General features: G+C 45.8%; 2 long non-coding RNA genes across 2 annotated transcripts; both read left to right on the top strand.

The window, feature by feature from the left end:
• The first annotated feature begins 229 nt into the window (after positions 1-229).
• On the top strand, positions 230-1,320 carry LOC124660217. Its single transcript, XR_006989820.1, has 4 exons — positions 230-307; positions 754-926; positions 1,008-1,095; positions 1,192-1,320. It is a non-coding gene; the product is annotated as an uncharacterized LOC124660217 (long non-coding RNA).
• Positions 1,321-5,777: 4,457 nt separating this feature from the next.
• On the top strand, positions 5,778-6,590 carry LOC124668107. Its single transcript, XR_006991557.1, has 3 exons — positions 5,778-5,863; positions 6,313-6,438; positions 6,563-6,590. It is a non-coding gene; the product is annotated as an uncharacterized LOC124668107 (long non-coding RNA).
• Positions 6,591-17,267: the final 10,677 nt, after the last annotated feature.

Below are 17,267 nucleotides of genomic sequence, written 5' to 3'. Positions count from 1 at the left end.
GTTTTGAACCTGTGATCATGTTGCTGATTGGTGTTTGTTTTGATTGCATTATAGGCAAGTAGGCGACTCTGGTTTCTCATTATCATCATCCGCTGTACCACGGCTCGGATGGGCCTACAGAACGCCTCTGGTCCGCGCCGCCGCCACTAACATCTTGATGCTAGTCGTCACCTGTCCTGCTGGTTATTTCGGGAATGCATGCGCTGATGCCAGCTCTGGGCCGGCTGAGGTGCGGGATGTGATGGCGGCTTGCGGGATGCAGGAGGACGAGTGGGTGCCGTCTGCCTAGGTTGAAGCAAGTCTCGTGGTGAGCTACACATTTTATATGTGACCTCCATCAGTGTTTATTGTACCAACTATCAGCTCTTATTCTATGTAGGCTAATTGGCTGCTATCCTTAAGTTTTTTTTCCACACCAATTAGATATTGTCAACCAATTAGATATTGTCAGGGTATAACACTAAGTTGGAATCTTGTATCGCCATTTCATTTTTTTTAGAGTGACTTTTGTTGCTGAAACTGAGATCTTTTGTTACTGTATCCAGAGCATGGACATTTTGTCTCTTTCATGGCCATGGCATTATCCATCTTCTTGCAACTACCGCTGTTCTTAGAGCACGGGTGCATGGCTTTTGTCATGAGGCAAAAATTCCCATTACTCATTGTTCTGAAACTCTGATAAACGTCTTTATTAACCTTGTTCTGAAACTCTCATCCTGTTACTCATTGTTGTTTATCTTGATGGCATTATAGGCAAGTTGGTGACTCTGGATTCTCATTATCATCATCCGGTGTACCATGGCTCCGTTGGGCCTACAGAACACCTCTGGTCCGCCGCCGCCACCAAATTCATGCTGCTAGTTGTTGCGTCCCCCGCTTGATATTCCGGGAATGCATACGCGGAGGCCAAATCGGGGCCAACTGAGGTGCATGAAAAACTCTTGCTTGTGTTGTTTTGCTAGAAAAATCTCAACCATGAACCTCAAATGCTTGTGTATGTTTTGCAGGCCAGTGATTTCATTCACACCCCGGACTACTCATACCAACATCAAATTCTTGTCATCGGGCTCCAAAGCCGTCGGAAGCGTCAAGGAGGTATAGAATTTGGAACTAAATCTGATTAATCCCCCTTTGTCATCAGCTGCTCCGTTCTGAAATATTTCCTCATGTCCTTGTCAATTGCGTACGCAGATGGGTCTTATTCTTCCTTATGATGGCGTTGATGTGGTAGGTGCTGGGCTTGTTGTTCCAATCGCTGAGGGCATTCTACAGCTTGGTGCACGCCGAAGAATTGTCCCGGCTGGTCTGAAACCCTGAAGCACCTAATGTAAGTTATCCACTCCTTGATCTGTTCTTCTGCAGTTTGATGTGTTTGTGCTTTCCCCGAATATGTACTCATGGGAAATTGGTGTTTTCAGTCTCCAAGATACATCTTATAAAAATAGAATCATGAGAATGTCTCATAAAGTTAATACAAAATACATGCTACTCCTAAAGTTTCCCTGCATTACATCTCCTTGTTACTGGACGAAGTAGTTGACCACAGTTCTGCATCTCTTGTCTTGTTTGGTTCATGATTTTCCGGTGACAAAAACTTACTAATTATACCATATTTATAGATTGCATTACTGTATAATTTATATAGTGTTATTATGCAAGAGAATAAATGACAGTGATAACATTTGCAGACCGTTAAGAAATTGTTGTCTGAACACTTTACTTATTGATAGAAACTGAAGTGTTACCCCAAATTCGATGGTACAGAATGATAGTTATACATATAGAAAAATGAGATATCTGCTATTGGATCTCTTTAATGTTAAGCCCAATGGTTTGAAGAAATTTGACAACTTATGGCGAACTTGCACAGGCAGCTGATTTAGATGTCAAGTCTAGTTCTAATGCTTTCTGGAGAATGGTCAATGTTCCTGATGGCTATATTATAGCTATGAATGGGCAGATAGAGGCATATGTAGGCAGCCCCTAGCTTTCCCAACTCCCAAGTCCAGCTCTTCAGCATTATTGATGTTTCTCCAAGCTGGGCCTACACTAGCTCGAAACTTTAAGGATGGCACGGTTCTTGATTTCCGTTCTGCTATTGTTTTTGCGGTGTGCATTATATACATCTAGCTATATCAACAAATGAAGTCATTAATTTTTTATGGATTTCTCATAGACACTTTGAACCAGGATTCGGTATTTTTAATCCACTTATTATATGTCCAACAATTCATTTTTCTTTTTCTCCATTGGCATGCAAATGGGAAGTTGCATGAAGGAACCTGCTAGCCTTGCTGGTGCCATTTGGCATCAACAAATGGATTCCGAGGTTTTGCATGTGTGCTTGAACAAGAGTCCTCGTGTAGGCCCCTGTGAATCCCATATGTGTAGTGCCCTTAGTTATAATCTATTATTGGTTATCCTGAAATCTGAGATAGTCAACAAAATATTATTTACCATAATACCGTAATCTGGGATTGTTCCTTGCATCAAGAGATTTTTTTTCCGATATTGTGCTTAAAATAAATATATACTGTTTTGATGAAAGCTTTTAGATCTGCTGCAAACATTAAATCACTGACATTGATGATTTTGTGTTAAAAACTAAACGAGAAACTAAATTTCGTTGTTTCTCCCATGTATAGGCATGCAGAAGCCTTTGTCTATAAGGCATTGTATTATGTACTCTGGAGAATCATTCTGGGGTAAAGAGTGACAATGTGTTACAGGAGAACTTAATTGTTTGGTACTCTTCGATTTATCATTTGTATTGTCAGTTCACTTGTGTTTCCTCTTGCAACTAGGTCTAGCATCATGGCTACGAAATTTAGTTCAGTTCTCTAGCGTGGACACATTCCACATTCTGTACCTTATGATGCTTTTGGTCTTGTATAGTTTTTCGAGCAATATAAGGGAGGAAAACACAGAGGCGGGCGGCTAGAGCTCGTCTTTCTTCATTTTAACGTCCGGTTGCCGGTTGAAGAGCTTCACCTCGTCCTGGTCCTTGCCATCTCACTGTGCGACCATGACCCCGGTTGCGATCTACTCCCTATGGTGGTGGCTCCAGGTCATCATCGATTGTTGCTCTAGGCGAGATTCCTCCATCCCTGCTCTTCCTTTATCTTCCTTCTGCATGTGTGCTGCCTGGTGATTGAAAATTTCTCATTTATACTCTACACGATATTGATTTGTCTCTGGATTGGCAGTTGGATGATGCTCCATCCATCGATATGATCTATAGTCTGCGTAGCAGGCTGCCCCTAGCTATATATAGTTCTACCGAAAGAAATGTACTTTAGTGGTTAACCCTTTAATATATTGGAGGGTGTGGACATGCATATACACACTTATCATCCATGATGTTGTTGTACTAACTTTGCTGATAATCCCCCTATCAAGTAATTAGGGCAGCTTTTGTTTGGGAAGATGTGTTGAGTACTATTGAGCAAGTTATAATCAATAATATGTGTCCATGTATATCGATGAAGCGCACATTCTTTTTTTTAGTCAGATTACTTAATATGTGCTATTTATACATACACAAATGATTTAGTCTGATTCATGCACTTTAGAATGATTTGCTGCTATAATCAAGTATATGTTGAAGATATTTTTGAGTTTTGACGTCACATGGAGTTATATCCACAACACATGGTTGCAAATGCCAGTACATTAGGTAGAAGTAGTGTACGGTTGTACTTATGTTTGTAAATAGTTTGAGCTTATGGTGATTCCTTTTTTCCTTCCTCTGATGAAGTCAAGATCTTCAAAAGCTATGTTTCCTGACACTCTTGAGTCTTGCCTATCTGCATCATGCATCAGTTTTGTGTTGGGTTACTACACTATAGATACTTTTTGCTAATGTCTCGCGTTTTCTGCGAAGCTTTGTTTGGGGTAAGCAATTTAAAGTAGTGCCTACTTTCATTGGTAAACAGTGCACTGTAGAGCAGTAGTACCTGACAGGTTTTATAGGAGATGTTTCTTGATGTGTGCCACCCGGTATGATGAAGCTTTCTTGTATATTCCGTGCATTTTAGTGTATTCATCTCTGTGATTGTATCGAGTTTTTCTCTCCACAACTTGTGTGATGGCGTACAAGGAATACTATTCTTGTTTCAGGTGCTAACAAAGAAAGCTTGTCGGTGTCTAGGTTGAGGATTGTTTGTTGGAGTGTCTGCCAAAGCATCAGGTACTGACTTATTTCTTCGATGCCAAGGACCCCATGTATGTCGTGAGCCCAACTATTTGCGTTCAGGCCATAGGCTACCGTCCTCACTTTCCACCTTCTTTTTGGGTTGCAGGCATGGAGCTGAGGCGCGATATCACTGACGGAGCATTGGCGGATCCAGCGGTCTTCCCTAAACAACGCGGTCTGGCCGAGAGGGCATGTTTCAATACCAGGAATTGGAGTTCAAGGCTGCTCCAGACTCGGTTCCTATCGGTGCTTCTGTACCAGAGCCAGCGAAGGCAGAGGGAAATGCCGGCTTCTCTCTTCCCAAGGACACTGCTGCCTGTCTTAATCTAGGTGGCTCTACCATATGGAGGTAGACCCTTCATTTCTGGACTTGTTGGCTATGTGTGTTGTTCGGCTACCATAGCTATAATATTCTTAGCAATGGTAAGAATTGTTGAGCATTTCTTGTCTGTTGCCTTGCAGGTATTTGGCGAACTGAGCCTTCTTTGGCCAGTGGTAGCTGGACGTGATGCTGGATCTGTCAAATGCCATGGCGCTCGCGAAGGGGAGAAGTGGAGTCGGCATGTATGCAGCGACAGTGAAGGACGCATAGGTGGCCAGGAGGGAACCTTGGTTGCGGAAAGTATAATGCTTGTTCTGGATATGAGAACGGATAGTGCTTCTCTGATATGGGCAGGTTGCATGTGTCAAGTAGCTAATATATATGTTGGCATAATCTAGCTTGGTTAGTGATTGAGTCAGTTTGGTTCCCGTGGCTGCTAGCAAGTCTGGCCGTATAATTGCAATGTAACTTTCTCAGCTTTGCTCTGGTCTAATAATATGCACTCTTTTTTTAATGATTCACAGGTGCAGAATGATAGTTATACAAATAGAAGCATGAGATATCTGCTATTGGATCTATTTAATGTTGAATGGTTTGAAGAAAATCAACAACTTCTTGTGATAGATGAGTGGCGAACTTGCACAGGAGGTAGCTGATTTAGTTGCTAACTCTAGTTCTGATGCTTTCTGGAGCAGTTTTTCTCTAGTATACCCATGAATGAGCAGATAGAGGCATACGTAGGCAGACACATTGAACCAGGCTATGATATTTTTTAATCCAATTATTTTATGTTCAACAGTTCCTTTTGGCTTTGCTTTCATAGGCGTACAAACAAGAAGTTGCATGAATTACCGTTCTAGCTTTAGCCTTGCTGGTGCCATCTGCTATAAACAAATGGATTTCCATATTTTGCATGTGTGCTTGAACTAGAGTCCTCGTGTAGGCACCGGTGAATTACATATCTGTGTCACTAAGTATAATCTATTATTGGTTCTCCTGAAATCTGAGATAGTCAATAAAATATTATAATGCACGGTGTACATGTAGTCATGGATTATTCCTTGTATCTAGAGGGTTTTTTTTTGCTGATATTGTGCTTAAAAGAAATATGTAATGTTTGATGAAAGTGTCACTATGTAATGTTTGATGAAAGTCATGGACTATTCCTTGTATCTAGAGTTTTTTTTGCTGATATTGTGCTTAAAAGAAATATGTAATGTTTGATGAAAGTTTTTAGATCCACTGCAGATGTTAAATGGACGTTGAGGATTTTGTATGACAAACAAAACTTCGTGTTTATCCCATGTAAAGGTGTAGGAAGCCTTTGCTTAAATGCATTGCATCAGGTACCGCAGAGAATTAGCCCAGGCTAAAAAGTGACGATATGTGACAGGAGAATTTAATTACTTGTGTTTTCTCTTGCAACTAGTACTAGCATCATGGATAAGAAATTTAGTTCAGTTTTCAAGCATGGACACCTTCCACATTCTGTACCTTCTGATGCTTTTGGTCTTGTACAGTTTTCCAAGCAATATAAGGGAGTAATGCAACATATGTATTGGAAATTTTGTTTTGGTGCTTTGGTGTTTCCATGATAAGAATTCTTCTTCGATATCAGCAATATCTCCATAGCTCCGTTGGTGTTCCTGTGGCAGCTGAGATTGTAGAACTAGTATGTATCTGTGGTACTTGAGTTCATGGCTACATGCACTTGTCTTTCATGATATATCTTCAATATCGCCCTCGGGGACCATACTAACTTTAACTAAGGAAAGTCTCTTACTATCACATCTAGGTCATGAAGCCATAACCAGAAATAACAATCAGAAGGTCATGACTGGAGGAGAGGGCAAGTTGGAGGAGAAGATCCATGAGCCAAAGATGGCCGGTCTTGCATGATATGCTTGCACATCACATCCAGGTAGAACTTGAGCAGCCCTAACTGCTTGTCAGCTTTGTGTGTCATTCGGCTGCCGTACCTATTTTACTCTTAGCAATGGTAAGAATTGGTGAGCATTTCGTGTCCGCTGTCCTGCAGCCTGCAGGTAATTGGCGAGCTGAGCCTTCTTTGACCAGTGCTAGCTGGATGTAATGCCGGAGCTGGATGTGATGCCGGAGTTGTCAGATGTTGTGGCGCCCGTGAAGGGGAGAAGTAGAGTCGGCCTTTATGCAGCGATAGTGGAGGAGCAGAGGTGGCTAGGAGGGAACCTTGGCTGCGTAAAGTATAATGCTTGTTTTGGGCCCGAGAATGGATAGTTCTTCTCTGATCTGGGCAGGTTGCATGTGTCAAGTAGCTAATATATATGTTGGCATAATCTAGCTTGGTTAGTGCTTGAGATAGTTTGGTTCCCGTGGCTGCTAGCAAGTCCGTATCATTGGAATGTAACTTTCTCAGATTTTCTCTGATCTAATAATATGCACTCTTTTTTTTAATGATTTTCCATAACAAATTGTGTAGATACCGATTATTATACCTTCTCTTTGCGAAATTGTCTTTTGGCGGTGTGGGTGTTTTGAGCATTTCGTCTAGTCATGTATGTGCCAAAAAGCTTGTGTGGTTGACAACCTGATTTTTTTTGTATGTGATGGTAATTGTGTATCGATCCAAGCAGTAGATTCTGCCGAGTTGTGAAACGATGACCAGATCTTGGCTCCTCCTAATCACCGGAATGTTCTATATGAGGAACACCCCATTTGAGCTAGTTACTGGATGTTCAAGAAACTAATCCCCGCGATACTGTATATGAGGAGCATTCTATTTGAGCTAGTTACTGGATGTTTAGAAACCAATTAATCACCGGAATACTGTGTATGAGAACCACCCAATTGAGCTAGTTACTGGACGTGGTCAGAAAACTAATCACCGAATTTTTACGAAAAAAAACCCAGAATAGCTGCATGAAAAGTACTCCCTCTATACCGGTTTATTGGGCTTAGAGCATCTCCAACAGGCGCGCTATATAGGCCGCGCGGCATAAAAACGTCCGATATAGCGCGCGCGGGACAGAATCAGGCGCTCCAGCAGGCGCGGTAAACGGCGCGGTGCTGTAAAATTTTTAGGGCGCGCGGCGTTTTGCACAATCCGGAGCGGCATATCCGGCGCGTCGGCTACGGCGCGCGGCATCGCTCGTCCAACCGCGAAAAATCCCCGCGCTGAAACTTCCTCCCCCGCGTCGCTGCCCCGAGCCCAATCCGTCGTCTCCGCGCGCCGCCGGCGATCCCGACGATGGACGACCCCTCCGGCAACCCGCCGACCCCTCCCTACTCTGTCACACCCTCCGCCGCCGCCGCCACTTCCGCCGCGCCGGCGCCAAACCCCTAGCGGCGGCGCCGACGCCGGGAACCCAACGGCTGCTGCGCGGGCGCTGTTCGTCCCGCCGCGCGGGGCACTACACGCAGGCGCTGCCGCGGCGCAGATGGCCGCGCAGGGCACCGGCAACGCGCGGCCCGCGCCGAGGAGGGGGAAGGCGCCGTCAACGAAACGGCCTCACGTCGGCCCCGCCGCCGTCGCGCCACCGAAGAAAGCGAAGGCGCCCATGCCCTCCATGGGAAGCATGCCCATGCCCTCCATGGGAGGCATGGCCGGCATGGGAAGCATGCCCATGCCCTCCATGGGAGGTATGGCCGGCATGGGAGGCTATGGAGGCATGGCCGGCATGGGAGGATCAAGCTATGGAGGAGTGTTTGGAGGGACCATGGGAGGCTCCGTGAGTGGTGTGTACGGGAGTATGGGAGCACCACCGGGAGGCTTCGTGTCTTCCATGAATGCTACTATTCCTCCTTCAACCCAAGATGACGAGGACGAAGAAGAAGGTGTTGACTTGGAAAATGCGGAAGTGTGATATGCATTTGTGATATGCATTGTTTCACTTTGTCCATTTGAACCATATGTCGTGTGTCATTGTTGAACTACGTCATTTTGTGTGTCCTTGTTGAACTATGTGATGTTGTTGCACTTTGTGTCATTTATTTCATGAATTGTGTCATTTCTTTCATGAATTGTGAATGCAAAATAGACTAGAAATCTGTTTTCCGCGCCCGCGCGCGCTGTATTTTGCAGCGCCCGGCGGAGGACCATTTTTCCTGCGCGCGCACGCGCTGTATTTTGCCGCGCCCGGCGGAGGAAAAAACGGCACAGCGCGCCATATCTGTTTACCGCGCGCGGATTCTTGGTTTTAGCGCGCCGCGATATAGCGCGCCTGTTGGAGATGCTCTTAATGGACCCAGCGCTGCAACCAAGGTGCTACTGGATAGGTCGAAGAAATTTTTGTCAAAGCACTATGAGTCTGTTTATCGATGCAGTGGGAAGCCAAACAACCAAGGAGAGGCCCATCTTTCGCTGTGCATGCAAACCAATTGAAACCCATTGAGCGCATGCAAACCACATGCACCGGTCCTTCCCTTTTTTTTTTGGCTGATGAATTACCGCCAGTTATTGCTGGCTGGGAGCGATTTTAGGAGAAGTGGGTATAATTCTCGCTAATTATGGCTAATATGAGCCTAACTCTTCGGTATCTTCCTAATTTTCTAGTAAGCCCAATAAACCGGTATGGAGGGAGTAGTAAGGAAAAAATCATCGGTCTTAAAAGGAAGGCGAGCAAGGAAAGCAAGTCCTTTCCAAGCAAACGCTGTAATGTACAGAAATCCCGTTTCTCTTGCCTTACTACGCTCGGCATAAATTTCTCTGGAGTTAATGATCTTCCAAACAAAGGCACGTCCAAATCAGGCGTCCTGCCGGCCGGTTATGCACGATTTCTGGGAATGACATTAATCGCCCAAAGTAAATAGCTAGGAGGTTACTTTATTTGACATGCCATGTCATGGATCCGTGGCAACACACGATGTGGACGGTCCATCATAGCATCTGCTTAATGGTGATGGACGGATGGATTGGAACATGAGCTATCGGCAAGAAACGGCGGGAGGCGAAAAGTAGCGACGAAAAAGTGGCGCCAATTTTCCGAGTTTCGAACCTTAACCTTGCCTATAAATACGAGGAGGGGTGTAGCCAACGCGTGCGTCGTGTGTGACGACTTAGACTTTGACTCTTTACTCGTCGAGGAGAGGAGAGGAGAGGAGAGGAGAGGAGAGGCTACTCTGCCTTTTGGCCATCGTAGCTAGTTGCGAGTCGAGAGCCGCTCTTCCCGGCGTCTCACGGTGGTATATTTATTTTCTTGTCGGCTCAATCGGTATGTATTTCTTCGGTTGATTTGTTTGATAGTATATCAAAGGATGGATCCGTGGAGTTTGTTGTTGTCGCGTTGCAGAGGACTTGATGGTCGTTTTTTTGTTCTGTTTTGGTTTCCGCACAGGACAGGTTGGAGCGGGAGAAGAAAAGAAGGAAGAATAATGGATGGATGGATGCCGGCGTACGTCCAGCGACCGAGAGAACCCGACGCGCGCGGTGCGTTTTCTGAAGTAGAGAGTATTTTGTTCTTCGTACTCTGTTTTTAGATACAGTGTTTCGGGCGTGATTGGTTTTTAGATACAGTGCGAGCGAGTCAAGGCCAGCTCCGGCCGATGCGCATGCACCGTGCTGACCCACGCGCTTTTCCTTCCGTCGGCCAGGCGTCGCCCGCTCAGCTCCGCACCATAGGCTACGATGCACTGCCCCCGCTTTTCCTTCCGTCCGCCACGCTCAGCCCTGTAGGAGCGCCAATCGATCCGTTTCCCTGGCCCGCGCGCTTCTTCCATCCTCTGCTTTGCTCAGGAAAGAGGCATCGAAGAGAAAAATGTGGATGGATGCAGACGACCTGGGACGAGCACTTGGTTAAAGATGGTGATGGTGCGGCATGAGAGCAGATGGTTGTGTCCTGACTCCTGGGCCTACCGGCAAAGCTCGATACTGATTACCGAACCTGTACGTTTCCCTCCCATTGGATGGATTTCTTCCCCACGAATGAATTAGTCGCTTCAGCAAAGACGTATGGCCTTCGTCATGCTGGAAACAAATTTGTTCCCTACCTAGCTAAGAAGATCAGTCATCAAGTGCACGGAGAGATAACCCCGCAAAATTGAGTTTTTTTTCGATAAAACCTGGCTGGCCTTTGAGCGCTATAAGGCAAGGAAGACCGACGGAGCCGGGCTTGCCGGTGCGCCCGTCATCGACCTCACCTCCGATAGCGATGACTCGGCGACGAAAGTGATCGATGAGCTCTTCAGTAACCCATACCTGAATATGTTCTACAGAGGAAGTACCTATTACCCCGATGCTGCAAAGGACGTCCTGCGATTTAAGAGGAACGCCTACACCCATTGTTTGGAGTATGCATGGGACATGGCAACAATGCAGAAAATATATGACCAAGCAGATATGGGAGAGATGCTAGAGACCGCACTGTCCCTTGTCCTTCATAGTTTTCAGCTTGAGCTGGATAAACGTGGACTTCTAAGGCACATAAGGCTCGAGTCTTTATTTCTTTAGCCAATTCAACAGGTAAGTTGTTTATTTTATATTCAGTAAGATTTAACATTTCCAATATAATATTTTCTAATTGATATGCATACACGATGCAGACCATAAATCCGTGAGCTGTTTCCTGTTGAGGGCTGGCGCTTGGATGGATGTTACCTGTTGAGGATTTTGGCTATGGTTGTGTGTTTCTGTATAGTGAACTCCTTGTTTCCAGTCTTAGTGTTGATAGGTTTTTGTCCCGTAGGAGATGTTTCGATGCCGATTCATTTGTCAGCGGGTTTCCTATCAGTGCTAGGGCGCTCTTTCTTTCTCGTTTCCTTTGTTTACTTTCTGCTTTGACATTTGAATAATGTATATTTCCGTTGTGAAAGTAATGGAAAGTGGAGTGGCCCGATTTGAAAAAATGAGCCAATCTTTAAAGTCCCACAACTGCAGCCATCATGTAGGCATCACACATTCACACAGGTGATCTGGAAGTCGATATCACAATTTCAACATCTGTATTCGATGATTCAGAGAATGAGACTGCTTCTGCTTAATATTTGTTTGTATAAGCTGCCACTAGTTTCTCGTCCTGATCAACCTATTAAATAAATAGTACTACCTCTCTCCATAAATAGATGCCAAAAAATAGTAGCATGTTTGTAGGAAAAAAGTAATAACGGAGATTAATTAGGGGCGCATATATTTGGATATGACAAGAATATTTGGAATGCTAGAGGGTCAAATTCCGTGAATTAGGAAGAAAAATAACTTTCACCAGAAAATTTGGTGAATTTAAAACTTTCCTAAAATGTAGGAGAATTTACTAAATGGGCAAATAAAAAAACATTCGAGGAATTGATTCCGGGCGGAATTATAGGGGGTCCTGGGCGGACGGTTCCCGCCCAATCTTTGTAGGAAAGTAAAGGGAAATTAATTAAGGAGCAGGTTACTTGGGAATTAAACCTCTCTCCAACTTTTTTTTGCCAATACCTCTCTCCAACTTCCTACTTTCCAATTTAATTGACTCCAATCGGCACCATGGTTTGCTCATTGTCTTCTCTCCCCATGTGGCAGTTTAATAAAGACATAGTCGTAGTATATACTACCCATATAGGAAACGATATCTTTGTCGGGTATTTACTAAAAACACTCGGCGAAGACAACAAAACAAAGACCTGGCCGACGAAGAATCTTCATCGGGTGTTTTTTTGCGGGTACATGGCAAAGAGCATTTGCCGGGTATCAAACGCAGACACACGGCGAAGAAAAGCACCTCTCCGTTTTCATTCCATCTAACGGCGTGTTTTCTTCGTTGTGTCTCTTTCTCTTGGTACATGGAAAATAGTAGAAACCGGTCACGTCATCTCCCACTCTTCACCGAGTAGCTCTAAGAGTGACACACGGCAAAGACCAAGAAAAGCCACGGGCGGATGTTTTTTGGTAGGGTACACGGCAAAGAGTTGTTTAAGGATTAAAAAAGTACAAACACCGGGTGTTTTCTGGTGAGGATACACGGCAAAAACTTGTTTAAGGATTAAAAGAAGTACAAACGCTGGGTGTTTTCTGGTGAGGACACATGGCAAAGAGATATTTTAGTACTAAGAAAAGACAATGCATGCGGAATAGCCGGAGCAGCAACCGCATTGATATGCCATGTCTCCGTCGCCCGTCGCCACCGCTCGAGGTCGCGTTCGGCTGAGGAGGTAGATGACATTAGGAGAGGGCTCCGGCGCTCAACGCCGCGGGCTGTAGGTACGGCGGATAGAGCTCTCTGTCGCGGGAATATGGCGGGGCTTTCCGTCATGGGCTGCGGGGAAAGCGGCGACGGCGGGGTGGAGCAATACCTCGCGGGCGGCATGGGATGGCGACCTCGAGGCGGAGACTAGTGCAAGACGGCGGTGACCAGCGAGGAGGAGGAGCTTTCGCGCGATGAGGCGGCGGAGTCGCAAGGCAGAGTTGGCCGTCACGCGGTGCCGAGGAAGGTCGTGGCCTCGCAATACTGGGTAGAATCATGGGGCAAGGAAGAGGGAAGGAACCGACCGTATAAGAACAGAAGAAAAAGGAGAGAGGGAATAAAGGGGAAAAAGGAGCCCTGTTGCAATCTGTTTACCTCGATCCATCGCGTTGCTTGCAATTGATGAAGTCGACGATCTTGAACGTGCCATCGAGATCAGATCCTTGACGCCTCTAATCCCCACAGACGGCGCCAATTGACAAGGGATTAACTTGTCAATGCCTACGGGTTGTAGACTAGGGTTTAGTTGGAAGTAGAGGGCAAGTAGATCTCGAAGGTTTCAGCCGAAAAGTACTCGACGATTATGAAAACTAGGATTTGAGAGACAATGATTCGATGCTTTCTTTGCCCCTCGACTCCCCCTTATATAGGAGGTGGAGCCGAGGGATTCGTATTGTACAAGTTACAGAGTCCGGGAGGGTTTCCAACTCATCCCGCAAGATTACAAACATCATCTCCTAATACAACTCTAACTTTCCTTAATATCAACTTGGGCTTCCGATTCTTCTTATTCTTCAAGTCGTGGACCTTCAGTAAACCCTGGGTACTATCTTCGGCAGGCCCATTGGGGATGCCTATGTCAGCGGGTGAGGGTATACATAGTTTTCCGGAACAAGGCCATATCGTGCACATGCATGTGCCCAGGGACAGGAATCAACGTTGTGTGCCATGAAAAACATGTTTTCCATTTTTCCGAGTACCAAAACAGTTTTTTTTTGTGTGAAGTAGGTACAGGGGCGCGAACTAGGGTTGAGGGAAACCAATGCACAACGATAGAAGTACGCCTATGCAACACGCTCGACACACCCGCCCCGCGCGTTAGCTCTCCGGGGAGCCGTAGGATCCCTCGCCGTCTCCAGCCGATGCCGCTAGAAACATGCCAGATTTAAACTACGCGCCCATCCTTTTCGGTTTTGCACGCCTCCCAACAGGTGCACTGCCGCACTCGACGCGGCGAAACGGGACGTCCCATTTTGAGAACAACTAATTGAAAAAAATCTGAAAAATGTGAGAACATCGCGAGGCGTCATTCTATGTGACGTAGCTGGAAGCGGAAAAATCAAACTTGGAATCAGGCAGTTATTCCAAAAAAAACTTTCACGAAATGAGCTATCATCAACATAGTTCTATGGCTTTTAGGTCAAAAGGGCTAGGTTATGGACAATGGGCATGCATAGTTTGCTAGAACGAGGTTATATCGCGAACATGTGTGTACCCCGGGACGGGAATCAATGTTGTGTGCGGGGTTTTGACATCGTGGCCACGGTAAAACCGTTTTCCATTTACCAAGTGCCCAAACGGGGTTTTTGTGAAGCATGTACAGGGAGCGCAAACTGGGGTTGAGGGAAACCCATGCACAACGATAGGAGAACGCATACGAAAAGTATTCCTCACACCCGCCCCGTGCGCTAGCTGTTCGGGAAGTCGTAGGATCCCCCGTCGTCTCCAACCGATGCCGCTAGAAACGGGCCAAATTTGAACTACGCGCCTACATTTCCCTATCCTGAATTTCTGAAAAAAAAATCATTTATTGCTTTGGAACATGTCATTTTATATGCCCCTCTTTTCTGGTTTCGCGCGCCTCCCAACAGGTTAACCGCCACGCTCGACGTGGCCAAACAGGGTGTCCCGTGTGTCCCATTTTGAGAACAACTAATTAAATAATTCATAAAAATGTGAGACCTTCGCGAGGCGTCATTTTATGTGACCCGAGTTATGAGGAAAAAATCAAACTTGAAATACAACAGTTATTCCGGAAAAACATTCATGAAATGAGTTATCCTCTACAAAGTTCTATAGCTTTTAGGTTAAACGGGCTAGGTTATGGCCAATGGGCATGCATAATTTGCTGGAACAAGTTCATACCACACACATGTGTGTGCCGTGGGACGGCAATCAACACTATGTGCGGGGTTTTGACATCATGGCCATGGAAAACCGTTTACCATTTTCCAAGTGCCGAAACGGGGATTTTTTGTGTGAAGCAGATACATGGTCGCGAACTACGGTTGAGGGAAACCCATGCACAATGATAGAATAACGCCTACATAACACATTCCACACACCGGCCACACGCGCTAAATCTCCAGGAAACCGTAGGATCCCCCGCCGTCTCCAGCCGTCGCCTCTAGAAACGGTTCGGATTTGAACCACTCGTCCACTTTTCCATGCCCCTAATTTTCTGGAAAATCATTTTTAGCTTCGGAACATGTGATTTTATGTGCCCATTTTTTTTGGTTTAGCGCGACTACCAACAGTTGCATCGCCATGCTCAACGCGACGAAATGGGGTGTCCCGAAACTTCGCAGAATCCGCCCCCGCTGAGCTCAAATTCCAGCGGAACCAACATTCAGCAATGCATGTTATGCGCACCTACAACTTCTACTCATTGATTAGAGGTCGCACGACATGGCATTTTCCCTCGAAATCGTAGTACTGTAGTAATAGTTGTACTACTTAGTATGTACCTTTTTGTAAAGTAATTTCTTACATGTATTAGAAACTACCCCTCTCCTTTCTGGATGCACCCGTGACATTGTCATCCGGCCCTCTTCCTGACAATCCCCCTCGGGAAGGACAGTATATTTTGCACATTTCGCTACTAGTACTTCTAATTCCACCGCTTATTTTTCTAATCCGTTAAATCATTAATTAGATGCGCTACTAGTACTTCTAATTCCACTGCTTATTTTTCTAATCCGTTAAATCGTTAATTAGATGACCAACTGATGGAAGCTGCGATATATTAGACCAATAAGTGGTGAATTGTGCAAAAGATATGTTTGTGTTTTATGCAAAAGAGTGATATGCAGATCTGGTGGAATCTTGAATTTCCTCTTTAGTGGTAGGCATGCTTCACTTATAGCTGGAGTACATTGCGGACCAGGTGCATTTCGTCAGTACCGATCATTTTATGTGACCCAGTTATGAGGAAAAAATCAAACTTGAAAAACAACAGTTATTCCGGAAAAACATTCATGAAATGAGTTATCCTCTACAAAGTTCTATAGATTTTAGGTCAAACGGGCTAGGTTATGGCCAATGGGCATGCATAATTTGCTGGAACAAGGTCATACCGCGCACATGTGTGTGTGCCGTGGGACGTCAATCAACACTATGTGCGGGGTTTTGATACCATGGCCATGGAAAACCATTTACCATTTTCCAAGTGCTGAACCGGGGATTTTTGTGTGAAGCAGATACATGGTCGCGAACTACGGTTGAGGGAAACCAACGCACACGATAGAATAACGCCTACGCAATGCATTCCACACACCCGCCACACGCGCTAACTCTCCAGGAAACCGTAGGATCCCCCGCCGTCTCCAGCCGACGCCTCGAGAAACGGGTCGGATTTGAACCACTCGCCCACTTTTCCATGCCCCTAATTTTCTGGAAAATCATTTTTAGCTTCGGAACATGTGATTTTATGTGCCCATTTTTTTGGTTTAGCGCGACTACCAACAGTTGCATCGCCACGCTCAACGCGACGAAATGGGGTGTCCCGTGCGTCCCATTTTTAGCACAACTAATTGAAAAAACAAATCAAAAAAATTTGAGACCTTCGTGAGGTGTCATTCTATGTGACCCAGCTGCGAGGAAAAAATCAACTAGGAATCAGACAGTTATTTCGGAAAAACATTCACGAAATGAGTTATCACCTAAAGAGTTCTATGGCTTTTAGGTCAAACGGGCTAGGTTATGGCCAACGGGCATGCATAGTTTGCCGGAACAAGGCCATATCACGCACATGCGTGTGCCCTGGGACGGTGATACGTCTCCAACGTATCGATAATTTCTTGTGTTCCATGCCACATTATTGATGTTATCTACATGTTATATGCACACTTTATGTCATATTCGTGCATTTTCTGGAACTAACCTATTAACAAGATGCCGAAGTGCCGCTTCCTGTTTTCTGCTGTTTTTGGTTTCGTAAATCCTAGTAACGAAATATTCTCGGAATCGGACGAAATCAACGCCCGGGTTCCTATTTTACCCGGAAGCCTCCGTAACACACGAGAACCGCCGGAGAAGAGCCACGGGGCCACCAAACCCTAGGGCCGGCGCGGCCGGAGGGGGCCGCGCCGCCCTATGGTGTGGCCCCCCGTCAGCCCTCCCGCGCCGCCTCTTCGCCTATATAAAGCCCCCGGATCAGAAAACCCGATACCAATTGACGAAACCCACGTAAACCTGCCGGAGCCGCCGCCATCGCGAAGCCAAGATCCGGGGGACAGGATCTCTGTTCCGGCACCCCGCCGGAGCGGGGAAGTGCCCCGGAAGGCTTCTCCATCGACACCGCTGCCATCTCCACCGCCATCTCCATCACCGCTGC

This window comes from Lolium rigidum, chromosome 6 (genome assembly GCF_022539505.1).
Source record: "Lolium rigidum isolate FL_2022 chromosome 6, APGP_CSIRO_Lrig_0.1, whole genome shotgun sequence".
In the NCBI taxonomy this organism is placed as follows: domain Eukaryota; kingdom Viridiplantae; phylum Streptophyta; class Magnoliopsida; order Poales; family Poaceae; genus Lolium; species Lolium rigidum.
Note: the sequence above shows the minus strand (reverse complement) of the source record. Positions and strands in the feature narration are given on the sequence as shown.